Source organism: Cucurbita pepo, chromosome 9, assembly GCF_057944985.1.
Source record: "Cucurbita pepo subsp. pepo isolate OVF chromosome 9, ASM5794498v1, whole genome shotgun sequence".
Taxonomy (NCBI): Eukaryota; Viridiplantae; Streptophyta; class Magnoliopsida; order Cucurbitales; family Cucurbitaceae; genus Cucurbita; species Cucurbita pepo.
In genome coordinates, this window is record NC_141806.1 from 9,647,764 (window position 1) to 9,668,564 (window position 20,801).

Here is a 20,801-nt window from a genome sequence, read left to right on the forward strand (position 1 = left end):
AAATGAAAGCTGTCAACTCCGAGGCCTTGCCTATTGTGGGAGTTTCCAAAAGAGTCCCCTTCAAATTAAGGACTTGGACAGGAGAGCTGGACCTTGTCGTAGTTCGCATGGACGACTTTGACGTGGTACTTGGGATGGAGTTCCTCCTAGAACACAAAGTTATCCCAATGCCACTGGTGAAATGCTTGGTGATCACTGACCGCAATCCCATAGTAATACCTGCAAGCATCAAGCAGCCAGGTAATCTTAGAATGATCTCGGCCATACAATTGAAAAGAGGACTCGCACGAGAGGAACCTACATTTATGGCTATACCACTGATGGAAGAAGTGACTACTAAGGAAATTATCCCAGACGAAATCAAGGAGGTACTAAACAGTTATGCTGACATAATGTCAGAGAGCCTACCACAAACATTACCACCCCGTCGAGGCATTGATCACGAAATTGAACTCCTTCCCGGGGTTAAACCCCCAATGAAGAATGCATACCGGATGGCTCCCCCTGAGCTAGCCGAATTGAGGAAACAACTAGATGAGTTGTTGACGGCAGGATTCATCCGCCCGACAAAAGTACTTTACGGAGCCCCCGTACTATTTCAAAAAAAGAAGGATGAGATGTTGCGTCTGTGCATAGATTATAGAGCCTTAAACAAGGTGACGATACGCAACAAATACCCATTGCCGACAATATCCGACTTGTTCGACCAACTTCACGGCGCCAAATACTTCACGAAGTTGGACTTACGATCAGGGTACTACCAAGTACATATCGCCGAGGGGGACGAGTCCAAGACGACGTGTGTGACAAGATATGGGGCCTTTGAGTTCATGGTAATGCCCTTTGGCTTAACAAACGCCCCAGCTACGTTTTGCACGTTAATGAACCAGGTTTTCTACGAATACTTGGATCAGTTCGTCATAGTATACCTCGACGACATAGTTGTATACAACACAACCCTAGAGGAACACAAGGTGCACTTGAAGCTGGTATTTGACAAGCTGTGGCAGAATCAGTTGTACGTCATGAAAGAAAAATGTGCCTTCGCACAGACATGCATCAACTTCCTCGGGCATGTCATCAGTTGTGGACAGATCGGGATGGATAGCGATAAGATAAAAGCTATCCAAGAGTGGAAAGTCCGTACTTCCGTATCCGATGTGCGGTCCTTCTTAGGATTAGCAAACTACTATAGGCGGTTCGTCGAAGGGTTTTTACGACGAGCCACCCCCTTAACGGAGCTCCTGATGAAAGACCACCCTTGGTCGTGGTCAAATAAATGTCAAATGACATTTGAAGATTTGAAGGCAACCATGACGAGGGGTCCTGTCCTCGGGTTAGTAGATGTTACAAAGCCATTTGAAATAGAAACAGATGCTTCCGACTTTGCCCTAGGCGGTGTCCTTATTCAAGAAGGCCACCCCATCGCTTATGAAAGTCGAAAGCTCAATGATGCCGAACAGAGATACACTGTCTCCGAAAAAGAAATGCTGGTTGTAGTCCATTGTCTACGAGTCTGGAGACAGTATCTCCTGGGATCACAGTTCATAGTGAAGACGGATAACAGCGCCATCTGCCACTTCTTCGATCAACCAAAATTGATGGCAAAACAAGCCCGGTGGCAAGAGTCGTTGGCGGAATTCGACTTCAAATTCGAACACAAGGCAAGGAAGAGTAATCAAGCAGCCGATGCATTGAGTTGGAAGGGTGAACATGCGGCCCTGTGCATGTTAGCCCATATTCATTCAAGTAAGATCGATGGATCGATGCGCGACATCATCAAAGAACATTTACACAAAGACCCATCGGCCAAAGCCGTCGTCGAACTAGCTAAAGCTAGGAAGACACGACAGTTTTGGGTCGAGGGAGACCTTCTAATGACTAAAGGAAACAGATTATACGTCCCAAGAATGGGAGAATTGAGGAAGAAGCTCATTCAGGAATGTCATGATACCTTATGGGTAGGACACCCTGGGTGGCAAAGAACGTAGGCCTTAATAAAAAAGGGGTACTTCTGGCCGAATATGCGGGACGATATCATGCAGTATACCAAGACGTGCCTCATCTGCCAATAGGATAAAGTCGAGAAAGCCAAAGTCTCGGGACTCTTGGAACCTCTACCTGTGCCAACAAGACCTTGGAAAATTGTGTCTCTGGACTTCATAACACACCTCCCAAAAGTCGGAGAATATGACGCCATCTTGGTTATCGTAGATCGGTTCTCGAAATATGTGACGTTTGTTCCCACTCCCAAATTATGCTTGGCTGAACTAACAGCCCAACTATTTTTCAAACACGTTGTCAAGTTATGGGGCATTCCGTCGAGCATCATCAGTGATAGGGATGGTATATTCATTGGCACATTTTGGACCGAACTATTCGCCTTTTTGGAAACGACTTTAAGCATCTCTTCGAGCTACCATCCTCAAACCGATGGACAGACGGAACGGTTCAACTGCTTACTCGAAGAATACTTACGTCACTTCGTCGACGCTCGCCAGAAGAACTGGATACAACTGCTAGATGTTGCCCAATTTTGTTTCAATTGTCAAACGAGCTCGTCTACAGGGAAGAGTCCCTTCAAAATTGTAAGTGGACGACAATCGGCCTTACCACATATTATTGATCATCCTTATGCAAGAAAAAACCCTCAAGCTCAAAACTTCACAAGAGAAAGGAAGCAGACAACAGATATAGCCCGGGCATATTTAGAGAATGCTTCCAAGCATATGAAGAAGTGGGCGGACAAGAAGCGTCGCCCCCTTCAATTCCGAGCAGGAGATCAAGTCCTCATCAAGTTGAGACCAGAACAGATCAGATTTCGCAGCCGAAAGGACCAGCGACTAGTTCGAAAATATGAAGCCCCAGTTGAAGTCCTTAAAAAGATCGAGGCTACCTCCTACAGAGTTGCGTTACCCACATGGATGAAAATCCACCAAGTAATTCATGTGAGCAACTTGAAGTCTTATCACCCTGACCCGAACAACGACTAGCGAAATGTAATCACAAGACCGAGCATCGATCTGAAATAAAGAGACAACAAAGAAATAGAGGAGATCCTAGTCGACAGGGTTAGGAAGATAGGAAGACCCGTATAGACGATTCGTGAATTCCTTGTCAAATGGAAGAATCTCCCTACGGAGGAAACCAGCTGGGAACGCGCCGAAGATGTGGACTCCGCCGCCACCCACATCTCCAGGTTCGAAAGTAGTCGGTTGACAGGGACGTCAACCAATTAGGTGGGGGGAGGATGTCACGATCATGCTCGTCCAAGGCGTGTTGCCCATGGCCTTATGCCCTTGACAAGCCCAACCCTTTATGTCTTTTCATATTTTAGTGTTTTACTTTTGTATTTCTAGGAAGTATGACGTTTCAGAAATATCATGTCTAGGCCTGTCAGACATGAAATGCCTCAAAATGTACTATAGGGGGATACGACTAGTTGTCAACTTCTCCCTACCCAAGGTTATATACTGTAAGTCGTTGTTATTTCTCTCTTGCTTGCTTATATAATGTCTCTTTAAAAAATCGCTCTTTCGAAAATCTCTCTCTGCCCTCGTTTTCTAAAACCTTCTCTTAAAACCGAGGCTAGAGGCTCGAGCATACGTCGCTTGGCCGTAGGTGACACAAGAACGAATTGGCTTAGCTCACTTGTCGTTGGAAAGTGAGTGCCGCACAATCGCAAGTCCGCTGCCATTAAAAGTGCGATTGTGACAAGGAGCACCTCGAGTCATTGTGGGCCATGAAAAAACCCTAAGATAATACTTGTCGGTATGGAGGAGCCCTTTTCGCTATAAACGGTGACCGTACTCCATACTTATCTACCTATTGAGTTCAAATCGGTAGATTTTCCCTAATGGTGTGGAGCAACATCTACTTGTTCCTAAAATAAGTATACTACTTATCATTAGCCCCATTCCAGGCTCGAACAGTAACTACCTGATCATGTTCCCCATGGAGTTAGACTAGTAAAACTATATGTCACTATGCCCTATTAGAATAGTAAAACTACTTGTCACTATGCCCTTTTGGGATAGGACAGTAAACTACCTGCTCATGTACCCTCATCGGGTTAGAACAGTAAAACTACCTGTCTTAGGAACAATAAATACTTGTTACTTTGCCTTTTCAAGCTAGAATAGTAAACTACCTATTACTATGTCACTCAGGTTGGATTAGTAAAAAGGCCATGACTCTCCACTAGACACCACCAATATGAACTGCAATAGTATACTTTTTATGGCTACTAATATCTTCTTTCGGTGACAACTAAGTCACGTGTAACAAGTAGACCCTAACCTTTGTTGGTTAGTTCATGAACAGGGGTTGCACCCTATCCATCCCTACAAGGTACCTAATCAACTCAAGGAGGGTATGGAACTCATGACTAGGTGCTAGGACCAAAATATGTAAAATAGTAACTCATAGTCTATGGAAAGCATAATTAGCACTCTATAACACAACAATTGATCCAGCTCATAACTAGGCAATAATGGACTATCCAAACCCTAAATCAATGCATAACAACGAATAAAGACATACAACATGCTTATCATGCTAATTAAGTGATAATAATCCAACTCAACATACTAGGAAGCATATAAGTCCAACTATCTATCAGAGATCACAAGATCATGCATGTAGAAACTATATGACGGTAAATATAATTAAGTGGTAAACTATTCATGTCATCTAAATATAATTCTCATTAAACCAGATTAACTAAGCTCCTAAAAATAATATTAAATCATTGCCCTCAATCCAAATCGACTCTCACAAGCATTTCTTAGAAACTTGTTTTCAGACGGTTACTTATTGTAGACTTCTCAAGCTTGTTTCATGTCTTCGAGGATATTCCATGTTTCTCCAAAATTCCTCAATATGCCCTAAATTAAGTCAAAATAATAAAGCCAATGAAAATGGCTAGTTTCAAATTCGTTAAAGAGAAGGTTGAGAAACTAATCGTTGACATGCGTGTCACTCTTTCCTTTTTTTTTTTTTTTTTTTTTTTTTTTAACATCTTTTACACATGGTCATTATGGTCTATACAATATAATAACAAGCCGTAAACATGTAACCACCTACCTTTTGAGAGATGTCCTTCACTAAGTGACGTAAATTTTGAAATATATACAATAATTTAAAAAATTTTAAAAACATGTATGCATTTGATATAACTTATTTCAAACAGTAGTCAAATCCTTAAAATTTTACGTCACTTTAAAATTTTTAAAAACATGTATGCTTTGTTTCGTATTTAGTGACACAATTTACAAAATAAGGATGACAAAGTACATAAATACGAAACAAAGCAAAACATAACGTCTGAGAAATCAAGCCACCAATCTATCTCAATCCCCAAAAGCCTTGTAGCTCGTGCACACCCCTCGTCTCAACCGCTCTATCTAGCTTTCATCTGAAAAATTAGAGTAGCTTGATTGCGTAGAACTCAGTAAGTAGCTTCATTTTTAGTTTTCTTAGTTCGTTCTTAAGTTTTATTTTCATTAATTCTTCCGTTCATTCATTCCGCGCAACATTCATATTTAGAAGTTTGTTCCTAAGTTATAAATTTTCCTAAATATTTAGGGAAAAAGGGCAGAAACTATCAAGTTCTTTTCTCCTTGGCCCAATTTGAGTCATCAGTTCCTATAGTTTAGATCTTTTGAGCTCATCTTTCACACATGGTTCATTCTTAAGGTTTTAAAGTATCTTGGTTAGATTATGCTATTAGTTTATTTCATCGTCATCATCGCCATCATCGTCGTAGATATATGTATAGTAGGCCCTCAAGGTGACACTCTAGTGTTGTTTTCCAACCCATAGTTCTCATCATACCATGTTGGACACTGTTCTCAAATTCTCTACTAGTAGGCCCCATAATGTAATCATCATAAAAGAGGTTGTGACCCTCAATCTAGCCAACGCTTATCTACATATGTGGTCTCTTACTCTCATCCAACCAGATCATGATTAGGGACTGGTTGGAGACTCCCTAGCCGCATCTACAAGTCTCCACATAGTACAAATAAATCATAATCAGTCCTAAAATGTTATCCTGACTCTTGACATCTGAGCCTAGTTCACGATTAGAGATTAGTTGACAAATTCCTAATTGTTCTCGTATAACATCATAGCTATCTCATGCACGAACATATAATAAGAAGGAGATAGTATTGTAATCTAGACATGGATACATAGTCATGTTCTAAGTTTCATTAAATTTGGAGTTCATTTTGTCATTTTCATAAAAATCGAGCATTCTTCTAGTCTAACATACTTTTACATCAATTAACATAACTCATTTTAGTCCCAAACTTTTATAACATCTTATAACATGCTTCCATACATATACAAGGATAGCTTAGTTTGAAGTAGGTACTACTTACCATATTTGGAAAATTTAGGTGCTTAGTTTCTCTGCTCTCAAAGTCTGAATCCTCCCAAATTTCTCAAGTAGGTCGGAAATTGAGTCAAAATAACAAGTGAAAATAGCTTGTAAATCGGATCTGAGAGGTTTGAGAGGTTTAAGAATCATAAAAAGAGGGAAGATGTCAAAGGGTATTTATGTCATAATAAAACTCATAAGCATAAGTCAACCATAACGTCATATATGTCATAATAAAACTCTTAAGATTCATGGAAACTTCGGGAATTCCAAGTAGGTCATTAAGGATATTTTCATTTTTTACTACTTGAGTCTTGGTTCATACCCTCAAACATGTTCTTGCATACATAAATTCCTTATAATATTTCATGTCTTCATGTTTTTAAGTCTTGGTGATTGCACGGTTTGTGTTGTGCTCTTTTCTTGGTACCTACCTTTGGAGTGTTTTCTCTGTAACGACCTTAGATTTCTAGTAACCTAAAGTCGCTACCATCTTCATAACATAACCACTTATGCGTAAATAATCATTTAAAACGTCTTTGTAAAACAATGTCATGGACTTACACGTTTAAGAAAAAGGCTTTCAAGCAATACAAACGAAATATTAAATAAAGCAAAGTAAATATTAAAAATGACAACGCTCTATACTAACCTGAGGTCTAAGGATTTAAATACAACTATCCTATGCATGTGTCATGGTCTTTACTTGCGATGTCGTTATCAGTCGTACAGGGGTACCTTGCATTTACCTGAAAAATAAAAGTAGCACACGACTGGAGTATTTTAAAAAATACTTAGTAAGTGACCCCACTATTGGGGTCAAGGAATGCAAACACATGCCACTCATGATTATGGACCTATCATTTAAAATCATCATAGAGGTGGCCTTTATTCTAGACAAATTTGTTGTGTAGTATTTTTCTACACACGACTCACACGTGCGAGTGTGAGTCTACCAAGCGGTTCGCACACCCCCTGGACTCATCATAATCAAGCTAGCTGGTTGTAGCCGGACGTCCGAAGGTACAACAAACTCTCGAATATCATGCAAGGCATGATGATGATCATCATCATCATAATGTACGCATCCATACTCATCATCATAAAAGAGGAAGTAACCCAATGTAAATGAACATAGAATATGCATGAGTTCTCTATACTTTTCCTCTTAAATCATTCATGTAATACAACCCCACACATTCTTCGCATGTTACTCTAGGTAACATGCATGCATAAGCTTCCATACATTCATCATTTATTACATCATAGGGGTTGTATATCAGAAAACTTTTCATCATAATGCAACATGACATCTCATACATGCACATCATCGTAATATGAACTATTATCGTATTATGTCACATCATCATTATACATCTTATGTCATCATGTCATACTGTATCATCATTCCAGCGTACCATCATATCATCATAACTGAAGGAATTTAAAGGACAACTACAAGAATTACTAGATAAAGGCTTTATCCATCCCAATGTATCTTCATGGGTGCACCAGTGTTGTTTGTTAAAAAGAATGATGGTTCAGTGTGCTTGTACATCGATTATATGGAGTTGAACAAGAGGACATTGAAGAACAAGTCTCCCCTTCCACGCATAGAAGATTTATTTGATCAGCTCAGGGAAGCAACAATGTTGACCTACGACAGGTTACCTTTAGATCAAGATAAAAAAAAAAACTAAAAAAAAAGGAAGATGTGTCAGAGACAACCTTCAGAACAAGATATGGCTATGAGTTCGTGGTTATATCATTTTGACTTACTAATGCCCCTATTGTGTTCATAGAATCAATGAATCGAGTATTCAACGAATGTTTGGACACTTTTGTCATAGTTTTCATAGACGACATTCTGGTATACTCTAAGATGGACCAGGAACATCAATTGCATCTTCGAAAAGTCCTGACAATTCTAGGAGAGAATAAGTTGTATGCTAAATTCTCAAAATGTGAATTTTGGTTACAAAGGTCTAGTTTTTGAGACATATTGTGTCAGAGAATGGTGTCTCAGTAGACCCTACCAAGGTGGAAGCAGTCACTAAGTGGGCTTGCCCAACCACAGTCACTAAGGTACATAGTTTCTTGGGTTTGGCAAGCTACTATCGACGCTTCTACAGGACTTTTCCAAGATAGTTTCATCGCTTACACAACTGACCCGAAAGGGTGTGCTGTTTTTATGGACCAAGGGTTACGAGGCAAGTTTTCAGGATTTGACGGATAGGCTAGTGACTGCACACGTGCTCATGATGCCCCTAACGATACAAAAAATTATGTAATTTACAGTGATGCTTCCAAGAAGGGTGTAGTGTGTGTTGATGTAGCACTAGAAAGTCATTGCATACGTACCTCGACAATTTAAGAATTATGAATAGAACTATCTCATGCATGACTTGGAGAACGATGTTAGTCTTTGGATTAAAAATTTGGCGACACTACTTGTATGGGGAGAAACTCATATTTACATTGAGCACAAAAGTTTGAAGTATTTTTTCATCCAGAAGGAACTAGATATGAGACAATGAAGGTGGTAAGAGTTAGTGAAAGACTATGACATCGACATCCAATACCACCCCGAGAAGGCCAACTTGGTCGTTGATGCCCTAAGTAGGAAAATAGCCCATTCGTCAGCTTTAATCACTAGAGAGCCCCGAGTACAGACATAACTCGAGCAAGTTGGGACACGGTGGCAATGGAAGGAATTAGAGCACAACTAGCCAAACTGACAATCCAACCCACACTTTGACAACGGATCATCGATGCTCAAGTAGGAGATCCTAGGTTAGGTCAAACACTTAATGAGTTAGTGGTGGGAACCAGTTGATGGTTTCTCCAAATCATTTGATGGTGGATCACTGTGTCAAGGACGTTTATGTGTGCTGGTAGTGGAAGAATTGAAAAACGAGATCCTAGCCAAGGCGCATAATTCTCCTTCTCCATGCACCCAGGTGGTGCCAATATGTATCAAGATTTAAAACAACACTGTGGTGGTATAGTATGAAGAAAGATATAGCAGAGTTTGTAAGTAAATGCATGATATGCTAGTAGGTCAAACACCTAGACAGAGAATGGTGGGATTGTTGCAACCCCTCCATGTGTCCGAAGGGAAATGAGAGAATGGATTTCAGAGTAAGATTCTCAAGGATGTTTAAGGGATACACAGTCATATAGGTAATTGTGGACAGACTGACCAAGTCAGTGCACTTCCTCCCGGGTAAAGCTACCTATACAATGGATAATTTGGCACAGTTATATATATGTATATATATATATATATATCTCGAATTTTTCTAAAAATCTCGAGAATTCAAGCGAGATGCTGATTTCGCGGATTCATCCACCCATGTACTCTACAAAACCTCGCCACTTCTTCCCTCAAACCATCCAAAAGCTTCTACACTTCGATCTACAACGATATGCAGCATCTACATATTGAAAATACATAATTTGAAGGTACAAGCAAACGATAAGGTGACGAAAATCCTCCCTATTTGAAGGTACAACAATGTAGTGATGCCTCTGATTTAGGCAAGAATATCATGGGCATTACAGGTATCTTGTCTTTTCAAATGTTATGTCTCATTGAACATAGTATTTTTTGTTTAATTATTATATAAAAGTTGTGTCATATCGTGTTTGAAATGCACGTTGTACTATTCAATTGCACGAGAGTTTTAAATTTTTTTAAATTATTGTGTACTTTCAAATATTCCACATAAGTTAATGACAGTTTGTCACTTGAGTCTCTCGAAAAGCGAGTTGCTTAACATTTGATTTCGTTTAATTTCTAAAAAATCAAAGTCAATTTCAATGTTTGAACCCTTCATTCCCAACTTACATTATTTACATAAAGAAAACAACATGCAAATTTTTTAAATCCTTAACACCAAACAAATAAATAAATATATAATTGAAGCAATTCAAAGAGTTATAAGATTGCCTAAAATGTAATGAGGGAAAAGAGTGGTTTGCAACAATGCAATAGTTGGATGCCTACCTCGTGAAATTAGGGAATAAAGTCAAAGGTTTAGGAGCAAACAAACATATGAGTTCGATTCTTTCTTTTTCTGTTGATTCTCAATTTCGATGTCTGTCTTAGGTAAGAAGACCAACTTTCCAAGATTAATTCAAGCCAGTAAAGGACTAAGGTTGAGGACGAGAAAGGTAAAGAAGATATAAAATACCTAAAAGTAATATCTCTAAAATCGTATCAAGACATTCAAAAACGGAAAATACCTATAAATACGTACTTTTTAAAACCCTAAAAAAATATCATCTCATAATGCTAAGCATATGGTAGGAGGATATAGTTCTAAGGCATGAAAACTAACTTGCTTCAAAGCATATAAGGCATGTTTATGCTTTTAGATGGAATAGTATCCCATGTTCATGATCATCATGAAACATAATTCAAATTAAGTTGTAAATTGAACTTGCGAACCGACCCAATCCAAATTATAAGAGTTGGGTTTGATTGGATTAATTTTTTGAAACTAAATAGGTTGAAAAGAGAAAACGATGGATACAGTACTCATAGTAAACGAATTCTCTAATGTCTTTCCAGAAGATTTACCGAGAATTCCTCCTTCACGAACCATAGGCTTCTGGTGCGAACCGACTAGTGGGTCCATACTCGCACGTGTGGACCGTGTGTAAGGAAATTAAATACACATCGAATTGCCCATTTAAGATAGCCGTCGTATGAAAATAAACTTTTATAATAGGTCTCATTCACGAAATTGTATGTGTTTGCATTTAACTCCGATACAAGGTTCACATTTAACCTCGAAATAGACTCTTATGATAGGTCCAAACTTTTTATTCACATTTTTAAATAAATATTTCAATAGGAGATTACTATTTAAATAATCTATAATGAAAAGAAAAATGTGTGGATTTTTTATTTTTATTTGTATGAGGATTGAAATGGAAATTTACTCGAAATTAATGAATCAAGGTTTCTTCATTAAAATTGAAAAGAAAAAAAAAGGAACCGAACCGGAGTCGCTCGGGTGTCAGACCAAAAACCATTCCGCTATTCTACACTAGCTTTGTTGATAGTTCATTACAATTACATTTATTATTTTATTTGAAAAAATAAAAATTAAAAAAAAATCGCCGTTGCCGGGGATCGAACCCGGGTCACCCGCGTGACAGGCGGGAATACTTACCACTATACTACAACGACTCATATGATTAACGATGACATATTAAAATAATTAAATGTTTTTATCTCAAAGCTGTTGGTAGGTATCGAACCCGGGCCGGCCAGCCGACAATTTCAGAAAATTTATATTGGAAGTAACGATGCATTTTTTGTTGTTGCATCCGAAAGCACAGTAACGAAATTAATGAGTTTTTGGTGTTTATTTGTGTAATTAATTTGGTTGTTAAATTTGTATACATGAATGGCTAAACATGGTTATGGATCATTTTCTAAATTAGTGGACGTGGACTTTCATCCAACCGTAACTATTAAATTAAAAAAAATAAAAATAACATATCAATATTATTCGTTGCTTGGATCACATAATCATTTATGTGGAAACAAAATAAAAATTAAAATTTTGGAGAATCAACTTAGGACTCTTCTTAAAACAATCCTTCCTTAAATTTCTTGGGTGCGTATTAACAGTCTTATGACATGAAATTCCAATACCACTCCGGGAAGGCCAACGTGATCGTTGATGCCCTAAGTAGGAAAGCAGCCAATTTGTCAACTTCAATCACTAGAGAGCCCCGAGTACAGACAAAACTCAAGCAAGTTGGGACAACAGTGGCAGTGGAAGGAATTATAACACAACTAGCCAAACTGACAGTCTACCCCACACTTTAACAATGGATCATCGATGCTCAAGTAGGAGATCCCAGGTTAGATAAAACACTTAATGAGTTAGTGGCAGGAACCAATTGATGGTTTCTCCAAATCATCTAATGGTGGATTACTATGCCAAGGACATTTATGGGTGCTGGCAATGAAAGAATTAAAAAATGAGATCCTAACCAAGGGGCATAAGTCTCTATTCTCCATGCACCCTAGTGATATCAAGATGTATCAAGATTTGATACAACACTTTTGGTGGCGTAGTATGAAAAAAGATATAGGAGAGTTTGTAAGTAAATACATGGAATGTTGGTAGGTCAAGCACCTAAACAAAACCCTTCAGTGTGCCGGAATGGAAATGAGAGAAAATAGCTATGGATTTCATAGTAAGATTTCTTAGGATGTTTAAGGGATACATAGTCATATGGATAATTGTGGACAGATTGATCAAGTCAGTGCACCTCCCGGGTAACGCTACCTATACAATGGATAATTGGTCACTATTATACATGAAGGAAATTGTTAGGTTACATGATTCGAGATCCATGCTTTATGTGAGCATTTTGGTGCGGTCTTCAAAAGGCGTTACGTACTTGCCTTGATTTCAGTACAATTTTTCTTGCATAGACAGATGGTCAAACAAAACATGTAAACTAGATCCTAGAAGATATGTTACATGTTGTGTGTTAGACATCGTAGGTAGTTGGGACTCGAAGTTGCACCTTATGGAATTTGCCTACAACAATAGTTTTTAGGCAACTATTGGCATGACACCATATGAGGCTTTATATAAAAAACGGTGCAGGTCCCTATTATGTTAAGGCAAAGTAAGGGAACGAGAATTGATGGGTCTCGAATTAGTCCAAGTTACCAATGAAGCGGTGCAAAAGATCGGGACGAGAATGTGCACTGCTTAGAGTAGACAGAAGAGCTATACATATGTAAGTCATAGGAACTTGGAATTTGAGGTGGGCAACATGGTGTTTTTGAAGGTGGCTCCAATGGAGGGTGTTTTAAGGTTTTGCGTAAGGGAAAGTTGAGCCCACGTTTCATCGGACCTTTCGAGATCTTAGATCGGATCGGACCCGTGGCGTACAAAATAGCCTTACCAATGTCTCTCTCAATAGTGCACAATGTGTTTCATGTGTTCTTATTTCGCAAGTATTTGACCAATTCAACGCATGTGATAGACTATGAGTCCTTGGAGGTGGCTGAAGACTTGGTTATGAAGAAAGGCCGGTGAGGATCTTGGCTCGTGAGATAAAAACTTTACGCATTAGGAACATCGCTTTTGTCAAAGCATTGTGGAGAAACCAACAAATAGAGGAAGCTAAGTGGGAACGGGAGGATGACATAATTTGAAGGTACAAGAAAATGGTAAGGCGACAAAAATCCTTCCTATTTGTGAGCGTATCGAGACGGAAAACACGATGAGGGCTTGTAGTATTGTTGTGTGAGTGAACAGTAGACGAGTGGTGACCATAATCGAGCGTGTCTGATAAGAAAGGGAGAAGGCTTCGTGACACTTCTAGACTATCGAGTTGAGGCGACGAAGTCCACGAGTCGAGGATTGACGTGGAAGTTGATTCGGACGACCCCATACTCATCAAACCTAGCCACCCACTAATGCCTTCGGCCCAAAAGAGGAAATCAACCTAGCTGGAACGCGACCCATGTCTCTAATAAACCCGACTCAAAGTCTGTGCTTCGACCCGAGCAATGACTTGCGCTCCATAGCCCCGGACGTGCCAGGTGCATGCTCCATTCCCAGCCGCGACTCGTTCGTTAGTGCACTCCTTGGCTTGACTCTGGTGGCTTGGAAAGAGCTTATACCACTCCGTATACAATTTTATATCGTTTCTTATGTTTTCCACCCTTCTAAAATTGTTTTTGACCTTATGAAGTGAATTTGAGGTCAAACTCCTATTTACTCAATTATATTTAGTTTTGGGATAAATATTAAGAGTAATTATTATGTTTAGCTAAACTAGGTTAATAACATGTCCTAAGAATGTAATATGGGTATGTATATGCTGATTTAAACGTCAAACGACAGCCTTTGAGCAAATATAAAATAGTTAGGGACTCTGGCCAAAACCAAACAAGTAAGTGACCCTACTGTTGGAGTTGGAAGAATTATATGATGTATGATAACGCATGTCCCGTGGCCCCTGCATGCGTCATAATGTTATGCTATGTTTATGTGTGCTATGTAATGACGTATGATGTCGTGTTATATATCTATGTGTGATATCTATTCTGCCATGAAATAAAACACTGTGTATGTCATGCTACATTTTGCCATGTAAAGCTATGTGACGGATTATGTGATGATATAAGATGAAAGCCATGATGATTACTATATATACATGACGCATATATGTACTATGTCATGGATGGAAGGAAGAAGGAAATGATTTTGATGTTATGCTATGATTTTAAACCATGGGGATCTCATGCATTTATGTATGTCATGTGCATCAGGATACTTCCCTGTTATGTTATGTTAGTACGGATGCGTACCTTCGATATTTATGTTTGTCAAGATATCATACATGTCTTTCCCTTCCGTGGCATCCAACAATGCATTAGTGCATTGAGCCCCACCAATTCAGCCCTAGGAGGTACGTATACGAGCTCGCTTGGTGAGTCCATGTGCACATGTGTGGGCTGTGTTGGGAAAGTACTACACATTCAACCCTGCTCGAAACTGGAAAGAGCTCAACGTCATGATATGTTGTTTTAAAAGATAGGTTCTATCATGTATGTGTGTGTTTGCATCACTAACCCTAATGATGAGGTTACTTATGGAGTATTTTTTTCACGTGCTACCCTTATTTTTTTTAAGTAAAAGTAAAGTGCCCCTGCATGAATGACGATGGATGCTAGAATGACCATGGAAACTAAGATAGAACAGTAATATGCATTGTTTTCAATTAGTAGTTTTATAGGTGCCTTTTATTTTCGTACTCAACCATTTGGTTGAGGTTTTATTTTGACGATGCTATTTCTATTTCTTGTTTTAAATTAAACATATAAGTCCATGACTTCGTTTGAAATGTTTTATTTAAATTTGCGCATATATTATTAAAGGCATGCATGTAGTAACGGCTCTAATTTAGCCAATAATAATAATATAATAATAATAATAGGCACTACAGGTGTCTTGTCTTTTCAAATGCTATGTCTCATTGAACATAACATTTTCTTTCTAATTATTATATAAAAGTTGTGCCATATCGTGTTTGAAATGCATGTTGTATTGTTCAATTTAATTTAAAGGTGACGCGAGAGTTTTAAATTTTTATAAAGTATTGTGTATTTTTAAATATTCCACGTTAGTTTGTGGTACAAGTCTTTGGAAAAGCGAGTTGCTAATATTTGATTTTGTTTAATTTTCAATAAAATCAAAGTCAATTTCATCGGTTACTGAATGAACCATTCATTCCCAACTTACATTATTTACGTAAAGAAAATAACATACAAATTTTCTAGATTCTTTTACATATATATAAGGGGAAAGAGCGGTTTGCAACAAATCAATAGTTGGGTAACTACCTCGTAAAATTAGGTAAGGAAATAGAGTCAAAGGTTCACGAGTAAACAAACATGTGAACTGGATTCTTTCTTTTTCTTTTTCTATTGATTTTGACTAGGGATGTGTGTCTTAGGTAAGAAACTAGCTTTTCTTAAGACTAATTCAAGCTCCCAAAGGACTAAGATAGGAGACGAAAAAGGTAAAGAAGATAGAAAGAAAAGACCCAAAAATAGTGTCTCTAAAACCATTTCAAGACACTCAAAAACTCCCAATAATACTTACTTTTTGAAACCCTAAAAAAATATCAACTTTAAAGCCAAATCTCATAATGCCAAGCATATGGAAGAATATAGTTTAAGCTCGGTACCCATAGTAAACGAATTCTCTGATGTCTTTCTAAAGGATTTACCAGGAGTTCCTCCTTCACGAGCCATAAGCTTCAGGTGTGAACCGACTTGTGGGTTCATACTCGCACGTGTGGACCGTGTGCAAGTAAATTAAATATACATCCAATTGTCCATGTAGGAAAATAGACTCATATGATAGGTCCAATTCAGGAAATTGCATGTGTTTGCATTTAACTGTGAAATAGACACATTTTTAAATAAATATTTTAATAGGAGATGATGATTTAAATAATCTATAATGAAAAGAGAAATGTGTGGATTAATGAGTGAAAGTAAAAAATTGATGCAAGGTTTATTCACATTTATTAATCATTTTTTGAAATATGGTTAATGTTGATGTGGTTAATAATACACTTTACCTCAACCACCATGTTGTTAACATTGTTTAAATTGACATATTTATCCTTTAAAAACAGAATCAAATTTTATATTTATTAAACAACATATACTATATTTTACATTAACATTTCTTCATTAAAATTGAAAAGAAAAAAATATATATTCGAAGGTTTCCGGGATTCGAACCGGAGTCGCTCGGGTGTCAGACCAAAAAGCATACCGCTATTCTACAGTAGCTTTGCAGGCTACTCACTACAATTCATTAATTAGTTTTATTTACTAAAAACAAACAATAATCGCCGTTGCCGGGGATCGAACCCGGGTCACCCGCGTGACAGGCGGGAATACTTACCACTATACTACAACGACTTGTTTGATATATGAGGACATGTTGAAATATTATATCTTTTATCTCATAGCTCTTGGCGGGTATCGAACCCGGGTCACCCGACAGTTTCAGAAAATTTATCTCGGAAGTAATGAGTTTTTGGTGTTTATATTTTGTAATTTGGTTGTTAAATTTGTAGACATGAATTGGTGAACATGGTTAAAGAAGCACTCCAACTTAATAGGAAACTTAATAGGATACTGAGGTAGATGAATAATATGGTTTGGAGGTAGAAATGGATTCTCCCCGAGTCACAATGGTTGGATGATTAAAGTCTCACATCCGTTAATCTAGGGAATGATCATAAATTTATAATTAAAAAATACTCTATTCATTAGTACCAGGTTTTTAAGAAAGCCCAAAGCAAAGTACGAGAGCTTATAATCAGAGTAAGACAATATCATACATGTGGAGATGTGGAGAGAGATTTGAAGAGGGTTTGTTTTATTAAAAAAATATATTTTATTTATTTATTTTATTTAGACTATTACATAAATTTAGATTATTTTGAAGTAAAAATATACTGGGTTGAATGTTCATCGATTATGCATATATTTAAATAATTTTAAAGTATATTATTTTTCATTTTACAAATTCTTAAATACATTTTTTTTTAATTTAAAATTTTTGTTTTTGTGCAGGTGAGAAAAGAGAATGTGAAAATAAATCTATCTATTTTTCTTACTTTTAGAGTAATCAATTACTCAAGAAGTGTCGTATTTAGTTGTATTAAGTTTTATGGCAATGTTGAACCATGAATGTTACAATTCTGGCTAATTGTTGATGAAAAATTTGTTTGTTTGAATGACTATAGATTGATTTGAGTTTGTTTGTGAAATTTTAATATTTTTTTTTATCTAAGATTGTATTGAATATTTATGAACTTTGGATGAATAAAAGTTTATAAAAAAAAAATTATTTTTTTAACAACCCAACAACCCAACTTGAAAATTTTCGGGTTGGTTATGAAAATTTTCAGGTTGGGTTGGGTTATTAATCCAACCAGCCCGAACTTTTGAGTTAGTCCAAAAAATTCCCTCAACCCAATCCAACCCGACCCATTTACCCCCTATTAAAAACTAATTACTTAGAAGCATATAGGACATGTTTGTGCTTTTGAATGGATTTGTCTCCCACAATTAAAGATGATTACATGGAGAAGAAACACGATTGAAACTAAGGATGTACACGGAATCCGACAACTCCAAAATTCGAATCGTCCCAACCCAAATTGTAAGAGTTGGGTTAATTTTCTCGAATGGAATGGGTTCAATTCTGCTTTTGAGTGGTTGAGTTTATTGGAGTAGAACCAAAATAGGACATTTCAAATTTTCGAATCTGGTTACTTGCACTATTTTAAATATGTAGTTTTATAAAATAAAAAATGTCCAAAATTTGTTGTCCGTGTCTTTTAAATCAATTACTCAATTACTCAAAAAATGTCCAATATTTAATTTTAATTTTTTTAAACTGTCCAATTTTTTAAAAAATGTCCAATTACTCAAAAAATATGTAGTTTTATAAAATAAAAAATGTCCAATATTTTTAGATTAATCAATTACTCAAAAAAATATTAATATTTATTTATTTATTTTTAGTTTGCACGGTTGAACTATGATGTTAATTATCATTTTATTATTATTATTGTGGATATATTGATAAAAATTTGTATGTTTAAATAATGGTAGATTGATTTGTGTTTGTGGGTAAACTTTTAATATTTTTTATTTACGTTTTATTGAATGATTACGTAGGGTGGATAAATAAATAAAAAATTTAATTTTTTCAACCACTTAACAACTCAACTGGAACCTAATTAGGGTTGGTTGAGTTACACATCCAACCAACGAGAACGGTTGGTTGGTCTAAAAAAATTCCCTCAACCTAATCCAACCCAACTCAACTCATGTACACCAACGACCATAAAAGTGATGTATATTCAAATTGAAAATTCAAAGTTATTTTTTAAAAATTTTCTAGTATTTTTAAAATAAAATATTTATGATATTCATTCAAACCTAAAGTAAAAGTATATATATATATATATATAGATTTTTTTTTATCTTTTTTTAATTTTAAGTTAAAAATATTATTGAAATTTTAAAAAATTGAAATGTATTTTTGAGATGTATGGAATAGTTTTATTAATTTAGGAAAAAAAAAATGATTGCTGACTTGGCAAACCGAAATCTGAAAATGGATCGAAGTTCATCAGCATACAATTCCGACTCAGATCCGGTCTGAACCGGAGGGCCGAAAATCGTACAAAAGTACACCTGGCAAAACATTACTGAAGTGATGAAAGTGGGCCCCACCACCAATAAATCAAGAATGTCCCCCGTACGATGTGTACTCAAATACTTGCGTTTCACGTGAATATTTCCCATCACCATGCATTGTCATTGCAGTTCAATCCCACTCGCACTTTCCCACGCGCCCACTCCTCAATAAAGTCTCTCCCTTTACTTTCCTCTCCGATGAAGAAGCAATACAGGAGAAGAGGAACGGTCCACCCATCGCCGCCAATCTCCGACCACCTCTCGTTTCTCCCCGCCGACATCCTCACCCTCGCAGCGGCGCTCACCTCAGAGGACCGACAGGTCTTAGGCTACCTAATCTCCTCCGCCGACAAAAACTACTCCGGCCACCGCGGAAAGTCTAGCCAACAGAAACCCACTACCACCCCCAGCGCAAAGGTCGGTTCCGGTCACGCTCCGGCATTCTCGTGCGGCTGTTTCCGGTGCTACAGGAGGTAGTGGGTCCGATCGGGAAGTGATACACGAAATCATGGAGGCTTATGAAGAAAAATTAGCGGAGACGAAAACGGGAAAGAGGAATAAGAAGGAAAGGAAGAAGAGGAATGAAGGGATTGAGTCGGAAGGGAGGTTGATTGAAGAAAAGGGGAGGTTGACGGGGCAGGTGACGGCGGCGGCGAGGGGGAGGAAGCGGCGGAGAAAGGGGCGGTGAGGAAGATTGTGAAGTTTATAGGAGAAACAATCTGGGGAGGTTATTTTATGAGTTAGTTAATTAGGTGTAAATATAATAATCCAATGCTTTGGGATGTACAAATTAATCAATATTTTGTTTCTTTTCATGAATTATGCAAATTCAACTTCCAATTAAATATATATTTTTTTTTTTCATTTTTATATTTTATAAACCACCATAATCAATTCTATAACTTTGCCAGCCCCTTCGTCTATGTATTGTTACCATGTTTATTTGGTCGATTAATTACTTGCTTATCCCAACTCTAAAAGCTACTACTAAACATGTCACTTTTTCAGTCGAAAAACTTTCAATTTCTAAAATTACTCAGACTAAGACCGTTCATAATTCATTTGATTGTATATTTTTTTATATTTGTTTTATAAATGAATCATTATTTTAAATTATATATTTGTTTTAAATTTTTTAATATGGAGGAGTATTTAAAATACAATATTAACGATATTTTTATTACTTAAATGTTTTTTTTTTTATAAATATAATATAAAAAAAGGAAAAGTAAAATATTAGAGACGATGTGTAGTTTTAAAAAAAGTGGGAGAGAAAAGAGAAAAAAGAAAAGGGAAAAAGGAAATAGAAATGATGGCGACATGTCGGAAGGAAGGCATAATGAATAAAAATAGATAGATAAATAAATAAATAAATAAATAAAATAAAATAAATAAATAAATAAGGGTTTTCCCCCATGCCATTCCCTATTGCCCATCTTTTCTTTTTCCAATTTTCCATTACCCAACGTATTCCCAGTTTTCAAATTTATCACTTTTACCCTAAATATTTTATTTTTATTTTTATTCTATTTTTCAATTTTTCAAGTTTTAAATAAACTTAAATTTGTTTATTATTCAAAATTCATTTAACTTCACTCAAATCTAACATTTTTCTTTCCAATTTTCAAC

At 36.9% G+C, this 20,801-nt stretch overlaps 2 non-coding genes and 1 pseudogene across 2 annotated transcripts; 1 reads left to right on the forward strand and 2 right to left on the reverse strand.

Annotated features, from left to right (window-relative positions):
• Nucleotides 1–11,513: 11,513 nt before the first annotated feature.
• On the reverse strand, nt 11,514–11,585 carry TRNAD-GUC (transfer RNA aspartic acid (anticodon GUC)). The gene has a single exon. It is a non-coding gene; the product is annotated as a tRNA-Asp (tRNA).
• A 5,217-nt stretch (nt 11,586–16,802) lies between these two features.
• On the reverse strand, nt 16,803–16,874 carry TRNAD-GUC (transfer RNA aspartic acid (anticodon GUC)). Its single transcript has one exon. It is a non-coding gene; the product is annotated as a tRNA-Asp (tRNA).
• Nucleotides 16,875–19,098: 2,224 nt separating this feature from the next.
• On the forward strand, nt 19,099–20,019 carry LOC147791272 (uncharacterized; annotated as a pseudogene).
• Nucleotides 20,020–20,801: the final 782 nt, after the last annotated feature.